Here is a 17,827-nt window from a genome sequence, read left to right as displayed (position 1 = left end):
ACTGCTATCTATTATTTCTACGTCGATTATTGTGTTAAACTTGTAATAGTTACAGTTCCTTTTTTCAGATTGTTCTACCATGTTTTTTTATAGTATGGTTTATTTGCTACCGTTATTTCTGCTTTCATATTGCTTGTCCTTGTACCGAGGGTCTACTGGAAACAACCTCTCGACGTCTCAAGGTAGGGGTAAGGTCTGCGTACATGCTACCCTTTTCAAATATCATTTTGTGGGATTTCACTAGGTTTGATACTATCTAACAACGTAAAATACTGCATAATATAATACAGTGTTTGGTTGGTCCTATAAAAAGAAAATCATCCTAAATCTAAAATGTAGTGTTTGCTTGTCGGTATCAAATAATATTCATATTAAATTATGTGGACTTTATATATTAATTTTTAGAAGATAAAATGTGAAATAAGAATACGTTTATTAGCTATGCAGGAAGTAAGCTAAAGCCACAAATACCCTTTTAAAGTACATGCCTCAAGCATAACAATCTCTTCATTATTAATCCTGACATAAACAATTGATACATCGTAATATCTGCATAACTAATATGTCAACCAAACGACCCCTTGGTTAAGGAGAAGATATTCACAAACAAACTGAAAAATCTAATCCAATCGAGAAAAAGTTGGCTGATTTGGCTTTCATTTTTAATTTTAAAAATCAATTAAATTTGATTTAGTTTTAATTTTTATTAAAATAATCTGGGGGACAATCAAACCGACCATATAAATACATGTTTCAATATCATAATTACACACACAACTTAGAAACACATACATAGTAGTGCAATTTTGGAATTATATCCATAATACACACGGAGTATAGTACCACAATTCTTCTACTCATTTTCTATAAAACAGTCTTTTATTACAAATTGCATCACACACTAAATAAGAGCAGAAACACATACATAACTAAAGTAATTTTATACACAACCTCTTTGTGCATCATTCTCTATAACAAATGCCTTATTACGCTCCCAAATTGCCAAACTTCCAAAACCAAACAATTTTATGATATTTTGGTTCATCAGTTCTGAAATATGCTCTAAGCACTTTCAGCAAATCCAACTTGTAGATTACCAAAGTCAAAAACAGTGTGGTATGCTCTCAAAAATACATCTCCAAGAACCCTGCACTCAAGAATTCACAAATCATTCTCGCGATATCGCGTGCAAGTGATATGACAAGGTGATAAATATGCAGATTAAGTCACGCCAAACAATTTTTTTATTACCAGAGGGGACGTCGTGGATGCACATCCAAAGCTGTAAATCGACTAAGACAGTGAGCACCGTAGTTGTCTTCGACTCTGATAACATACTATTACCAGAATCCGCACAGACATGAGCGGAGCCACACCTATTCAAGGGTGGTCATATGAACACCCTTCATCGGAAAAAATTGTCGGATGCCTTTGTTAAATATAGAACTTTGTGGATATATACTAGTAATGAACAACCTTGACATAGAAACGAAGGATAGCCCAGCGGCTAAGGGTGTGCAAACTCTTGCTCAGGACGCGAGTTCGAATCCCAGCAGCGGCACAATTTTTTTATTTTTGCATTAGAGAAACTAGTTGGCAGAGGCATTGTGTTTTTTTTCATGCGTTGTTATTTTTTTTTTTCCCCTCACACATCCCCTGTCCTAAAATATGAACACCCTTGTTGAAAATCCTGGCTCCGCCCCTGCGCACAGAATGTTAGTCCGTGAAAGACAGAGAACAGAAGCCTAAGATTAAATGTGCTTCTAGAATGCAACATATAATGGCATCTTAAGCTCGACGGAAAAACCATCTGTGCATCCTACAGAAAGTTTGTTTAGTTAGTCGAGCTTTTTTGTGTAAGAATAAAGTGCTTCTAGTATGCACATTGTAATAGAGGACTTATAACAGAACTTGTAGAAACCTGCAAAAGTATTCTGCGTGACACCAGCTGCAGCACAGTTTGTTGTATGTTGCAAAAAATCTTAATACAAGAAGAAGATAATCAGATAACAACTTACTTGATCTGGAGAAAGGGAAAAAGATTTATTCCCAATAGTAATTGTGATATGTGGCAGCGAAAACACGTCACAGTTGATAAACGTTTTTCCTCGAGGATCCGGAAGCTTCTCACACAGCTTCAACACAAAATAAGAGGCATTAGATGCAAGTATATATATATATCTCTTACTCTCTGCATCTCATTATATGTGACTTTATTTGACTGTGTAACGAGGGTGGTAAGGTAAATTCACTTATCAAAAGAGTTAAAGAAAATACATAGACGGAATTATGTTGCTTGGATCCTTTAAAAATGCTTCCAGGCGTGTGTCGGATCCTCTAAAAGTTGTATTCATTTTTTGAGGACCCAACACGAGTGCAACACCATTTTTGGAAGATCCGAGCAACATATTCAAATGTTTTCTTCCCCTTTTGTTGGCAAATTAAGGCTTTACCTGATTAACATATTCAAATGCTTTTTCCTTTGTTCTCTCTTTTCTAAGCTCTACTTGCATCCAGAAAACTGTCATCTCACAGAAAGAACATAAAGCGCTCTCATCATTTGGTAGCTTCTCCAATTTTGAACCTCTAGCTACCATTTGCTGGTCGTGGCTGCGTACGTTTACAATAAAAGACTTGGTTCAACGCTTTAGTCCGACATTACTTGAGGGGAATTAGGAGAGGGATTCGAAATTATATATAACCTCACATCAAATGAGCCGTTATGTTTACATATACCAATTCTGTTGCAAATTCTTTCAGGTTGTAACTGCAGGGACAAAGAGTAAAGCATTAGATGCGTAAAATATATGCATACAAACTTTAGGGTGGTTGAGCCAAGAATTATGTTGCTTGGCTCCTCCAAAAATGAGATCCGACACACACCTGGTAGCATTTTTGAAGGATCCAAGCAACATAGGCCACGAAAAGTCCATTTAGAATCGAGGAAAGAGCAAAAACAATGAGAAAGCAGACAAGAGCTTACCCCTGATACTAAATTTTCCCAAATCAAATTCCCATAATTCGAGAAAACAGTTTTACATTCCATACTGACAAATCCTTCTGCTCCAATAGCATGATTTATTTGAGTCAAAATAGTCTGAAATCGAGTAAGTAGGTAGACGGATGAGAAAAAGAAAAACATAGCGAATAAGAACAAAAATGAGCGATTTTCGAAACACATACAGTCGGACCAAAGAAGAAAAGACGTTCCAGTATCCACAATCGCTGGACAGCCACTTCTGCAAAGACCTGTGACGGGAAATAACAAAAGTTGCTTAAGCTTTTAGCTGAGATGGTCACACGCGGAGGCGGATCCTGGATTTTAATTTTATTGGTTCAATCTTTAAGGTTCTTAGAACCGAATGCATTATTTCTAAGTTATGGGTTCATATCGAGTACGTACTTATTACAAATTTAGTAATGTTTTACAAATAAATTCATGCTCCGCATAGAAAGTATAGGGTTCATACAGATACATTGGATCCGACCCTGGTCACACATTTCAACATAAGTGTGTAAAAATAGTACCTGTTGAATTGTTTCCAATAAAAAGATCCCCTATTTCAATCTGAAATATGTAACAAACTCTGTTCTGGTGATTAAATAAATAATAAGAAGAAAAACTAGCAACATGAATAAAATACTCTACACAGTTTAGCTACCTCCCAATAACCATTTTGAGCAACTGGGACATAAGTATGCCGGCCCCTGAAGTGCGTCCAATCCACACCTCCGAAAAGAATTTCACCCCCGACCCTAGATTTAGGATCACGATTTAGCCAGAGTGAGAAGATTGGCTGGGTAACGATACGTTGAAGCAACATATTATTCCTGCCATTATCATGCTAAATTAGTAAGATTCAGCTATCAGTTAGAGACGCAACTGGCTTCAGTTAGCCAAACATAAACAAGCAGTAGAAAATTTGGCAAAAAAGTAAGTAATATACGAAGAGAGAGATATATTTACCATACTGGCGTTACTCGTCCTGCAGCAACATCCTGAAATCCTAGTCCTAGTACTCCATCATACCGTGCATGCAAGAACGTGAAAAATCCTTCCAGTGTTACCTCAGTGAAAACCTGAAATATTTTTGTTTCAACATGTAAGTTGTAACCTTTGATGCATACAGCTTCAGATTCAAAGAATCAAGATGCGGCACCTGCTGATTTATGACAGAATTCCCAACTTTAACGTTGTCTTGGCTGAAGAATCCGCGCACTGATCTAGTGCCAAAAGGAATTTTACAATGTTTCCCTACGGTAGAAAGACAAAGTAAATGCCTTGAAGATTTAACTGAACCTATGTAGTAGCCTAAAGATAATATTATATTCAATAATAAATTAGGAGTTTTAATGAATTCAATAGGCTAACTACCAATTTTTGTATATGTAGTGGATTCTCTCGATCTGTACCTTGAACGAAGATAACATGGGATCTGCAACAAAAAAAAATGCTTACAAGGCGTTAAAAACATAATTAAGTAAATAAAGATGTGATCGCTCTTTCTAATCGCTTAAGGTGAGATGGTCACACAACTCAAACATGGTATCGGAGCAGGCAAAATGTCTCGAGTTTAAGTCTTACCATCCCATGCTTGAGAGGGTGTGTTGAGACATATCAGTATCACATATATATATATATAAAGGTTGGACATAGGGCCGGAGATGTGGCACTCTCCTAGGCTAGAATCTCTATTTATCTTTATTCTCAAATTTTTGTCTTTATTCTATATTTTAAATTAGTAAAAAAACCAAATTGATTACATCTGTTCGGAATGAATGAAACGTTGCTACAAACGAAAAAAGGGAACGGTTGTTACATCTTTCTAAAAGAAACAATGAAACGTTTCCACAATTGAAAAAATAAAACTGTTACAATTGTTGAAACCTTTAGTGATAATTAAAGTAGCAATTAAGGAGCAACATCTGCCGTTTTCCACTTCACATTCTATCTTCCATTCATATTAACCTTCGTTTCAATCAACTACCATAGTTGACCACCAACACGAGGCAACATCAAGAGCCAGTAACAGGGACCATAGGTTTTTGTTCCAGGAAAGAACATAAGGGAAGTAAAGAAATTGATTTGTGTACCGTTAAAGCAGAGGGAAAACAAAGTTCATGAAGAAAAGAGTGTATAAGGTTTATTTCTTTTTTCCCTCTCTCGCTTTCAGAATTTGTGCATTTATGTACTTCGTTTTATCTGTGTATGTCTCATGAACAAATAGGATGTGTTTTTCCAATGAAATTCCCTTGATTGTTTGGGTTTGATATTTATATGCACTTTGGGTGTATTGTCTTAATTAATAACATGGTAAAGATTAAAAGAAAAAACAAATGTCAATTACATTTTGGGAACATATGTAAAGAGAAAAATGTACACTTGAGTGATGACACCAAAAATTTTCTACGAACATAAATCTTATGTCATACCGAACGCGAAAGACTTAAAACATGAAAACGATCGATATACATTAAACGCTATCGATTTTAAGTACTCTAACGTCAATGGAGGAGAGAAACTACGACTGAAATTGAAGAATTAATATCCTAAAGGAGTAGAATTTACGTTGAACAACCTTCACATAAACTTAAAGTGAAGCTTCTAAATCTTTGGTTTTTAATATAGTGATACAACATTTTCGACTTTTGCTATCCCCTATTTCTTTGAGGTGTGTGTTTTGGTATCTATAAGTCTTAAGATAAAAGTTTTGAAATGATATGAGGATTTATCTCGAGACATAAGTATTGAAATTTTATCTTACTATTAGGTGGGAAACTAATCATTTCTGGAATTCTTATTGAGAGAGAAGAGTTAGGAGTTGTAAATTTTGATATTGGTATGATCGGGATTGGTTATTTTTTCCTATTTCTTTTGAATTCTAAATAAAAAGAAATATTAACTGATATAAGCTTACTTTCAAGTTCTTGAAGAAGAAATATCTTTAAACAAGAAATAATGGTGAATAAAAACAGGAAGAAAGCTTGATAGACGAAAGAAATGGAGACGACATCGTCATTAGCACAATATATATTAATGACTAAAGTTGATTCTTTTATATGCAAATTTCTTTAGCACTTTAATTTTATTACAATCTTATTCCTTCTTCTATCAGTATGAGATGTTCTAATCTTTTCCTTTAATTTAGATTGAAATATACTTCAAAATTAGGACAAGACAATACATTTTCCGATCCTTTCATTTAGTTTTGATAGAAACATTTCCAAATATATTAGAAAATCCTTCATAAGAAGATAATATATGTTGATCTTAATTTTGAAGTTAAACCTTTTTTCCTACGAGGTGGGTCTGTCCACTCTCTTATATAGCTTCGAAAAGGTTAGGATCCACATACCTCTTGCTCTTGCTTTGTTGCTTTTGGATATTAATATAGGAGGTAGCCACCAGTGAAGGAGAATTTGAATTAAAAAGAAAAACTTTCTTCCTACTTCATTAGTTTCACCTTTTTTCTACCTAAGTTTGCTATCAGATAAATTCGGTACTATTTATAAAAAGTTATATAAAAAAAAATTGAATTATATTTTGATCAATCTTATGTCTTTAGGTTGCTTTTCGGTTTAAAAAATTGTTTTTCATTATAAAATAATTCAAATAATTGTTTAGTTAGATTTTAGTTCTCCTATCACCGCGCGAAGTGCGGATATATTCACTAGTTAAGTAAATAAAAATATGCTCTCTATATCTAATAGTAATAGTTTAAGTTTTTAGCTGACATAATCGCACACTTCAACATAAGCAAAACTTCTTGTGAAAACTACAACCCCATGCATGATTTTATAACGACTTACAGAGAAAATGCATTTCGAGGACGGGAGCCAAAGATTGGAACTGCCAGTATCAAAAACAACAGCAAAGTGCTGAGGGGGTGAACCGATACCAATCTCCGCAAAATACTGGACGTCCATATAGTTCTTTAGATATACAATTTCATCTTTAAGATCATCAAAATTCCCATTTGAACCCTTATGATGATATTTAACATAAATTCTTGCACCCTTTACGCTGTAAAGATCCAAAGGTCGCCTCTTTAGTCCGATCCTTATCATATTATCAGCAGACACATTGAAGCCAACGGCAGAGGTACTTAAATCCCATATTAGTAATGCTGCAAGAAAAACTTTGATCTCCATGCTGTCCATGATAAGTTTGTTAGCTCTACATAGAAGAACATTCGCAAAACAAAATGAAAATGTGAAAACAACTAGGAAAAAGTACTATTATTGAGCAAGCTCTACACCAATTTCTTCCCAGACCTTTGTTCTTCAAATCAGTGTATCTTTTTATTTGGCTAAAAAAATATTTATCGAGTAAATTTTATTTTGTTAAGTTTTATCAGATAAATGAGAGAATATTTTATCTGGTGAAATGAACGGAGAGAAATATTATTTGGTGAGTTATCCCACTTTGGAGTAACTCACCAAATAAGTTTCCTTTGTTTAGATAATTTGGCATGCCCCAGTATTCTAACATGATGGAAGCTAATACCTTGAAGGGTCGAGTGACTTTATCTCTTGGATGAAGGACAAACTCTTCTCTATATATACAATTTGATGTGCGAAATTGGAAGAAGAATAGTTGCTTTCAATCGTGAACCAGGTCCAGGAATCGACTAACAAATAGCTATTTCATCTGATGCATTTGACTAAATATTACTCCATTAATTGGCACATAGTTTATTTAAGAGACGAGAAGACTTTGCAAAAATTCGTAAGTTGGATGACCATTTGAGAAATTCTATAGTATAGTGCAACGTCACCTTTTCGGCCAGATGAAATGATCTTTTTGAGAAGCTTTGGGTTAAATTGGTGATTTTGTAATGAATAAAAAAGTGACTTTACTCCGTATTTAACTCAAACTAAATGACCGTCTAAGAAATTAACTCGCCAATTTGCATGGGACTTGAAGGCTAGCTAGAAAAAAGAAATGTTTTACCATTGTAGATAAAAGGGAAACAAGACTACTATTTCCATGGTTTCTCAAAAAAAAAAAAAATATTGTACTCACAATTATAGTAAGCAGTTAGTACCTTGGTGAAAGTAACAAACTCAAGGGCTTATGCAAAAACCAACAAGGCAAGGAGACAGATGCAAAATCCCAAAATATATAAAAGGTCTGTTTTATATGTAAGCAGAAATTCACAGGCGTGATGAACAGTCATCATTTTGCAGCAAATAAGTCCAACACTTGAGGAAATAACCATGAAATTTCGTCTAATTAGTATAGATTGCTGACTGCTACACTTGGCAGTGAGCAAATATTCCGTCATTCCCATCTTTTTCAACTGAAATTCACAAAATAAGAGCAATTGATAAGTATTAAATATTTCTAAATTCTCAAGCTGATATCATAAATAAATAGTTACTCCTTCCGTCTCAATTTATGTGGCACAATTGGAATTTTGAAGGCCAACCATGTTTTTCTTCGATCGGAATTTCTTATTATGCCTTTTAGAATATTCTAAGCTGTTAATTATTGTGCTTCTATAAAACCTTTTACTAGTTTCCAAATATATATTTTTTTCAGATAGACATGCGGTGTTTGGAGTTAGCCAAGTTTCATATGGCTGAACTTAAGCTACAAATTGTATGAAGTTGTTTGAAGTGGATAGACAAGCAAAAATTGTGAAAAACTTGGTACAAGTTAAGTAGCGGTTCCAAAAAGGTAACCCGTGAAATTTTTACCTTTTAAGTTTGTCAAGAAATTACCATTTGGGTCTAACTCAATCTCAAAAGTTAGCTCATGAGATGAGCAATATATATCATGATAGAATTGTAAAGTCGTATGTATTTCACACTTTCTTAATAGTATTCACCATAGAACAGGTAGTATACATATACACATATATTTACTCAACCCTAGCTAATTATTCCTACAATTATGCTACGTAATTAACGCTACATATCAGCTAATTCTATTTAGTAAACACAACTGTTACAATATGGGCCTTGACTAAGCCCATAGGCTAACATCCCCCCTCAAATTGATGTGGAGTATCACAAAGCAACAATTAGGAGAGAAGAAACTGATGTCGTAAACGTATCATGGCTTTGGTGAAAAAATCAGCTAGTTGATCGCGAGAAGAAACATGCTGAATGATGAGAGTCTTATCGGCAACAAGCTCCCTAATACAGTGACAGTCTACATCGATATGCTTCGTGTTCTCATGATGAACAGGATTGTTGGCGATCTGGATAGCACTCGTGTTATCTGCATGCAATACTGATGGACCAGCGAAGGGAACCCCAATTCACATGTAATACCCCACATTTAAATAAGGGTATATACGTAATTAGCAAATACATGAATAAAGATACAACCTAATTAATTAAACTAAAAAAAAATAAGGGGCATGTTGGGCCGCAGCCCTTAATGAGAAAAAGGGCATCAGACATTCAGAATTAAGGGATTAGGGGTGGGGAAACGTAGCACTATTACTCCAACAATATTAGGAAAAAAAAAAAATATATATATATATATATACCATTGAAAACCCCCTGTAGCCAAAGTTTGAAATAGAAGCAGAAGCTTCATCTGGTTCAACCACGTAATCGCAAGAGCATTCCCTACCGTTTTACTTCAACTTCAGTTATCAATTCAAGGTAAACATTTATTCTTGCTCCTATCTCAATCTAGGGGCGGAGCGACCAGGGTGTTCACCCGAAACCCCTTCGGCGAAAAAATTTCATGTATACACAAGGTTAAAATTACCTTTTATGTATAAATAGTAGATGTTGAACCCCTTTGGCTTCCTCGTTTCTTACTTTTTTATAGTTTTGAACCCTAGTGAAAAATCCTGGCTCCGCCACTATCTCAATCAATATTTTTACATATATAGGGATTTAGAGATTCGGGTTAAGTTAAATTATGATATTGAGATTGGGAGTATTGTTTAATTGTATAACCTTAGTTATGCATTCTCACGATGAAGCAAATTAGCACGAACGACTCTACGAATTGGGAATAAAGAAAATGGTAGGGAATAAAATTTACTAGGTCCATCAGTAGCTTAAAAGTGATCTTTTGAGCGAAATTGAGACATGGGTAATTGGGATCATGATGGGTTACCACTTGAGTTTATTGGATTTTGGAGTTAGTGGATGATAACAGAGAAACTTATATTGATTTATAGATTCACACACAAATTGAGCAGTTTGGATCGACAAAGAGTCGAGCTTTGGTTAGTTGGCATCGAGAGGTGAGTAGTAATCTTACCACAATTTGAATTTCCATAACTTGCATGGTTTATACATGATTTTGAAAATAAAATGTGTTACCGACTGTTTGAAATTGCATGTGGGACAAGTCCTTTACTTGATATGGTACCGAACAGTTTACTTGAGATGTTTACCGGTTATTCTAATTGTTTTCACCGTTACTAGATATGTTTTACCGTTACTTGAGATATGATTACCGTTTCTAAAATGAAATTACATGATTTGATAAGAATTGAAATGCCCTGTTTTTTTTTTTTTTTAAAATGCTTTCATATGAGTATTTACTGTTTAAAAAATAAAAAAATAAAAAAATTGGAGGGGACTTTGAAGGATCCCGTAGCTACGGCGGGTTCGTTAGACCTGGCGCACCTTGTATTTACAGATTACATAGCCCTCGCTAGTGGGAAGGTAGAACTAGCATACGTGTAAAGTTTTCCCTCGAGTAGGGACCTACAGTTATATTTGACTCCTTTTACGAAGGGGTCCACATGATACAGATTACATGGTCCTTTCTTGGAAACCTCCCAGATATAAGATTTGATATAACAAGCAATGCTGTTTCTGAGTTTATTATTGAATTGTTAAATGAATTCGCTTACATGACAAATGTACAAGATTGGTTATTGCTACTGCTTTGAAAGGGCATTTATTTCGTGATATTTTATGAATATTATATAAGCATGTTTTCTGACTTGTCCCCAATAAAAACGGTTGTGGTTAAGTTTTATTACTCACTGAGCAAGCGTCTCACTCCTCGCTATTTTTTTTTACAGAGACCGCAGGTGACATTGGTGAGGATTACGGTAACTAGAGAACACGAGTTGAAAGTTCCTGGTGAGCCCCACACTTGTCCGCGTGGGCGAAGAGTCTATTATTTATTAGTGTCTTTTCTTTTGAACTCTTAGAGTTGCTCCACAGTCATTTGATTTGTTCTATGAGTATTATTTATTTATTATAGACTGGTAACTAGTATTAGACTTATTTCCCGTATTTCAGAGGTGTTTTAGTATTATTACATTGAAAATGGGTTGATTGAGGATGATTGCATTTAGTTTGGTTGAGATTGGATATTTTTGTTTTTGATTTTGAGACGGGAAAGTTTTGGATAGTCATAAAAATATGGGAAACTCTGCTCGATTTTCTGTAAATTCCTGTTAAAGCTAGCTTTGGGAATACTACCCATAGCGCCGGTCACGATCCTAAATTGGATCGTGACATCAGATAGGATCTGACGAAGCCAACCAATCTCTGAACTAGCAGCTGACATAGAGTGATATTCGGCTTCAATACTCGACTTGGATGTGCGAGTCTGCTTCTTACACTTCCAAGAAACAAGCGACGAGCCAAGAAACATACACCATCCCGTAATCGATCGCTTAGAGTTGGGACACCATCCCGGAATCGACCGCCTAGAGTTGGGACTACCAGCCCAATCAGCGTCAGAATACCCCTCTAACTAACATGTAGAAACTGATGGAAAGAATAAGCTATGAGAGACTGTCCCCCAAACATATTGAATCACATGAAGCAAAGCCAAATAACGAATACAGGTAGGGCATGAAACGAACTGACTCAATACCTGAACCGCATAGGAAATATCTGGCCTAGTCATAATCAAGTACACAAGTGAACTAACCAATCTCCTATAAAACGTGTGATCAGGAAAACGCTCACCATCATCTTTACCATACTTGGTGTTAACCTCTATTGGCGTAAGAACCGTCTTTGTATCGGTCAAACCAGACAAAGCAACTACCTCAAACGCATACTTCTGTTGACCCAAGGTAATACCAGAAGGGGTATACCCAACCTCCAAACCGAGAAAATATGTGAGAGGACCTAAAACCTTTATTTTAAATGAAGCATGAAGAAGTGATTTCAACTGAACAAAGACCATCAATATCATCTCCTGTAATAATGATGTCATCCACATCCAATAAAAGTATAGTAATACCTGCAACTGAACGGCCAAGAAAAAGTGAATAATCAGATGAACTCTGACAGAAGCCAGTCGAACATATTATAGATCGAAACTTATCAAACCAAGCCCGTGGGGCTTGTTTGAGGCCATAAAAAGATTTTCGAAGACGACAAACAAGGTCAGGATGAGGCATAGCATATCCTAGAGATGGTTTGAGATACACAACTTTGTCTAAATCACCATGAAGAAATGCATTCTTGAGATCGATCTGATGAAAATGCTAAGAGCAAGCAAAGAGCCGAGCTAACAGAATACGTGTTGTCGTCATCTTTGCAATCGGAGCAAACGTCTCCTCATAATCAATGCCATATTCTTGCTTGTACCCTTGAGCAACCAACCGTACTTTATACCGATCAATCTTCCCATCAACAGTAAGCTTAACTGAGTACACCTATCGACTACTGATCACTGCACATCCAGGAGGCTTATCAACCAAACTCCAAGTGTGATGATCTTCTAAAGCTTCAATTTTAGCAGCCATGGCCTGCTGCCAATTGGTGTCTAAAATGGCCTTAGCATACGAAGTTGGAACCTGAGTAGAAACCAAAGATGATTGAAGAGCAGGATGTGCGTAAGACTTGCCACATCGATCCGGAGAATAGCCATAGTGAACCGTAGCAATAGAGGTTCGAGAAGACCGTCTAGGTGGAGGACTAGTCAAGGTTTCAAATAAAGAGTCAGCGGAAGAGGAACTTAGCTCTAACGAGGCTGGTCCGGGCGAGTGTGAAGAGCTGGGACTAAAAAGAGACCCAGATGAGTTACTATTATTTTCATCGACAAAGACAATTGGTTGAGTATCATTAGGACCAGCAACTTCGTCGTCCACCATGGGAAAAATAACAAACTTGTCATTAGTATTCTCATTAGAAACCGTCTTCAGATTATGCAAGGAAAAAATAGTTTCAAAAAATATGACATGGAAGGATACTCATAGCAAACGACGAGTTTGATCATAACATAAGTAGCCTTTTTGTATATCATTATACCCGAGAAATACACACCGAACTGCCTTCTTTAATAACTTATGTCTCTCATGCGGTGATAACAATACATAGCAGGCACAACCAGACACCTTCAACCTCGAAAGATCGAGATCAGTGCCATATAGATGTCGATAGGGTGAAACATTCTTAGTAACAGGAGAAGGTTGTCTATTAATCAAATAAACCGCCATTTGAACCGCCTCAACCCAAAAACAAGAAGGACAAGAAGAAGTATCTAATAGAACTAATGTTATTTCCAAAATATATCTATTCTTACATTCCACAACCCCATTCTGTTCCGGTGTAAGCGGGCAAGACCGTTGAGCCAAAATTCCTTTATTTTTAAAGAAATTAAGCAAGACTGTGGAAGTAAATTCTCCACCCGAATCTGATCGAAAGATCTTAATGACTTTTCAAATTGCGTATGAATAAATGAAATAAAATTCATAATAATCATAGGAACTTCGCTCTTGTTTCTAATAAAGAAAACCCATGTAAAACGTGAAGCGTGATCAATAAGCAAAAGAAAATACTTATAACCAAGTCTTAACAATACGGAGGTAGGTCCCTATACATTGCTATGAACTAAATGAAAAGGTGCAACATATGTAGTACTATTAGTAGGAAAAGATAGCTTGTGACTTTTGGAAGAGGCACAACTTTCACACAACAAACTAGAAACATCAGAGCTTGTTTATCCCAAGAATGAACAAGACTTGAGCATAGAAGCTAGGCGGTGAGAATGAGGATGACCCAACCTATTATGCCACAGGGAAACCAAATTCTTCGAATGAGAAACTTCATCAACCAAAACCAAAAGAAAACATGTAAACCTCTGATTACCAACTGCTTTGAGGAAAAATAAGCGTCCCACTTTACGTCCCCTTGCTATGATTTGTCCCGTTGTCACACTCTGAACAATACAACCAAATCGAGAATAGAACAATACAATTTTGGTCTACTAAATGACCAATCGAAACAAGATTAGTTGTCAAATTCGAAACAAAGGGGACATCTGAAAGTGAAGCAACTAAACCAAAACTAGACACAGGTAAAACATGGCCATTAGCAGTAACAATCTCAGTAGGCGATTGTAATGGAGAAATATTCAATAATTGTGAAGCATCACCCGTCATATGATTACCAGCACCACTATCTATATGCCAAGATTTAGAAGGTATAACTAAATTATTTTTGCCTTGTGCGGATGCCAAAAGAATGTGAGCTACGGCTTTTTCCACAAGTTCAGTCATGCAAGCCATATCGAGAAAAGGGGGAGCAGCAACTGGTTGCTTAACCACCTCTATCTCCAAAGCTTTGTGTCGGGTTGGGAATTGGCTAGTGGGTTGAGTTGCGCAATCAGCCAGCACATGGCCCAATTCACGATAATAATTGCAATATGTTGTTGGGCCTGATTGTTTCTTAGGGCACCGGGCTGCAATATGGCCAAAGCAATGGCACCCATAACACTGGATTTTTTACCAGACAGAACAGAGCGTGAAGTAGGTCGGTAATTTGATCCAGCGGTAAGAACAGCCGTCGGAGGAGCTACAGACAACACTAGAGAAGACGAAAATCGAATTTCTTCTTGCAAAATAGCAGCCACTACTATGTCTATATCTAGTAGAGCTTCTCGATTCAAGATGTTAGAGCGTACATGATCGAATTCAGGTCTCAACATCATGAGAAACCTGACCACCCTAGATTGTTGTCGTTTACCACGTATCTCCTTCAATGCCGCAGTGGAAAGAGTAGAAGGGACAGCGTGATCTTGCTCCGACCACAGCGCCATGAATCCGGCATAGTAGCTGCCAACGTCCCTGTCGCCTTGCTCATAGGCAGCAATGTTCTGTTCCAGTTCAAAAGTTCTTGCCAGGCTTCGTTGATGATGAAGCCGATGCACATAAGACCACATCTCAATCACCGTCTCATACATCTGAAACCCTGCAGCAATGTCGTCTGACACAAAGCTTACCATCCATCCAATTACCTTAGCGTTGGATGCAATCCAGGCCTCCTTATTGGTTGCATCAGTTGGCATTGTGGACGAACCGTCGAGAAATCCAAAGAGACCTTTCCCTTGGATAAACACCCTAAAGTGAAACTCCCGGCCGGTAAAGTTCTTATCGGTGAGCTTGGTCATCACCATCTTGATGAGGAGAGCTTCGATTCCATCACGAACAAGATTAATGAAAATAACAACCAGGAGCAGGAACTACTAAATCAAGAGAAAAAACAAGAACACAGAGCGCGGAAGCAAGGTCTAGAGATAGGGGCAGGAAACTGATTGAGAAAAAAAAAACAAGAACAAGAAGAGACACCTAGACTTCTGATACCATGATAGAACTGTAAAGTCGTATGTGTTTCACACTTCTGAATAGTATTCACCATAGAATAGGTAGTACATATATACACGTATATTTACTCAACCCTAGCTAATGATGCCTATAATTATGCAATGTAATTAATGCTACATAACAGCTAATTCTATTTAGTAAACCACAATTGATACAATGTGGGCCTTGTCTAAGCCCGTAGACTAACATATCATATTAAGAAATATACATTGATCCTAAGTCAACCTAATCTCTTTTTCATAATAAAGAAGACCTTCAGCTCTAACTTCTTCCAAGAAGGAAGATTTGAAGTTGGCTAAACAAGAGACTACGAAGAAACTTAAAATATTCTGGAAAATGACTGTTAATGATGGTGATGAATTTGGTTTCTACGAACGTAAGGGTTATGCCTTTTTTATCCCCTTGCATTTTTTGCTTCATATGTTATTGTTTGTCCTTTTTTATTTTACGATGTTTGAATTTTGGCGAGAGTTCCACCAAAAGGGAGAAAATAAAATTAATATCGTCCCTCTATATGAAATTAATGTCAAAAATTTAAAAGAAAAAAAAAGCATAAAACTAACAAAAATAATCAATAAATAAAAGGTTTTAGAGTAGAAAGAGACGAACCAATAATAGAAAAGTTGGCGTGGAGTACGTACTGGTTGAGTGCAGTACTACAAAATATTCTAAGATTGTCAATGAAGTCGTGTTGGGCCAACCCGGCCCCCTTAACTCGAGCCACCTCCGATTTCGAGTTGTAATGGTTCTTGTTTCTGTTTACCAATAACAGAATGAGCATTTCCAACCTTCAAATTTTTGAAAAGATATCTGTCAACACATGGAACGACACGGTTACAACGCACAGAGGCTCAATTACAAAGGATGTGAAGTGTACTGCACATTTCGATCCTGACTTAACACGAGCAATGCGTTTTGTTAATACTTTATATAACCTCAATAGCATACACTTTGCAAAGCCTCTTGGTGCAATAGAAGTTAATAACGAAGTGTGGGCCATCGTGGAACCCCTAATTTCATAGCAAACTTGGATAAAAGAACTCAAATTTGTTTGATATTATAATTTCAATGGAGATGTCATTGGATTTAGCGAAGAAGTTCGAGATAAGCTTAGGTAAGCTCGCCCATTTTCACTTTTTTATTTTTATTACAGTATTTATTTAAATCAAGTTCACTAATTTTAATTTTTAAAGTACTAGACAAATCGCGCATGCATTGAAGGAGTTGCATGAACCAGTTGTTCATGACAATGTGAAAAATGGAATCTTTTTGAGGAAAGATGGCATAATTGTACTCAGCAACTTTCTAATCCCGTGTAACACTGGTTTGTACTCAAATAAATAAATATACTTTAATTTATTTTCTATATTTTGATCATTTGTACTAACATTTTTTATTTTCAATGCATGTAAATACATGAACATTACGTGATTGATTAATATGAAGTTTAATTCAATAGTTAATAATGCAGTAAAATGCCCTAAACCACCGGTGATACGTCATGATCTACGTGGTTTTAATGAACTCTTCAACAACTAGGACGTATCTAAGTGGAAGTAATTTTCTCATTGTGTTCATACAGATTTTATTTAGTATTTATTTGAATGAATTGATTAGTTTTTTTCCTAACATTTTTTTTGGCTAAGAGCATGCCAAATGGGTGCACCAATCACTCTTATTTTGGGGTCCGATAAGAGACAAATCATTTTATAACTGGTTGCACACTCAATAGTTTGATAGGGACGGTCTAGATACCTTTGAATTTTCCCCCGATACAGTAATTGAATGGAACGCGATGGGTCTTGATGTAAAAAAAACCCATTTGGTTATATCTTAAATTGAAAAATAAGGCATATGAGACAGCTAATGGAATAATAAAGCTTGTTAGACACTGTTTTGAGCATAACAACAATGTGAATGACTATCAAGTTTCGTGTGTCATTCGTATGCTATTCCCTTGGTTGGTGCGGTCCTTATATGCTTAATTAGCAAATGGAAATTTCAGGAAGGCCAAATTTGCTAGGGGTGAAAGGTATGATACTAGATAAATTCCCATTTTTGATATGCTTATGGTGCAAGAATAATGAGTGACGGGAAGTCTAGTATATAGTTTTGGCAATTATTTGCCAAGGTATTAATTTTAGTTTCAAAATCATTCACACTCCCAAGTTTACTTTAAAATCCAATTTCCCCTCAATTATGAATAATAGACATTCTTCCTCCCTTAAGAAGCAAAAGTGCCAATGAACTTTAAGGTCTAATAATAGAAT

General features: G+C 36.1%; 1 pseudogene; it reads right to left on the bottom strand.

The window, feature by feature from the left end:
- Window positions 1-901: 901 nt before the first annotated feature.
- LOC132044693 (cyprosin-like) lies at window positions 902-7,152 on the bottom strand (annotated as a pseudogene).
- Between the last annotated feature and the right edge of the window lie 10,675 nt (window positions 7,153-17,827).

Source organism: Lycium ferocissimum, unplaced genomic scaffold (genome assembly GCF_029784015.1).
Source record: "Lycium ferocissimum isolate CSIRO_LF1 unplaced genomic scaffold, AGI_CSIRO_Lferr_CH_V1 ctg51, whole genome shotgun sequence".
NCBI classification, from domain to species: Eukaryota; Viridiplantae; Streptophyta; class Magnoliopsida; order Solanales; family Solanaceae; genus Lycium; species Lycium ferocissimum.
This window is presented reverse-complemented; position numbering and strand designations above follow the sequence as displayed.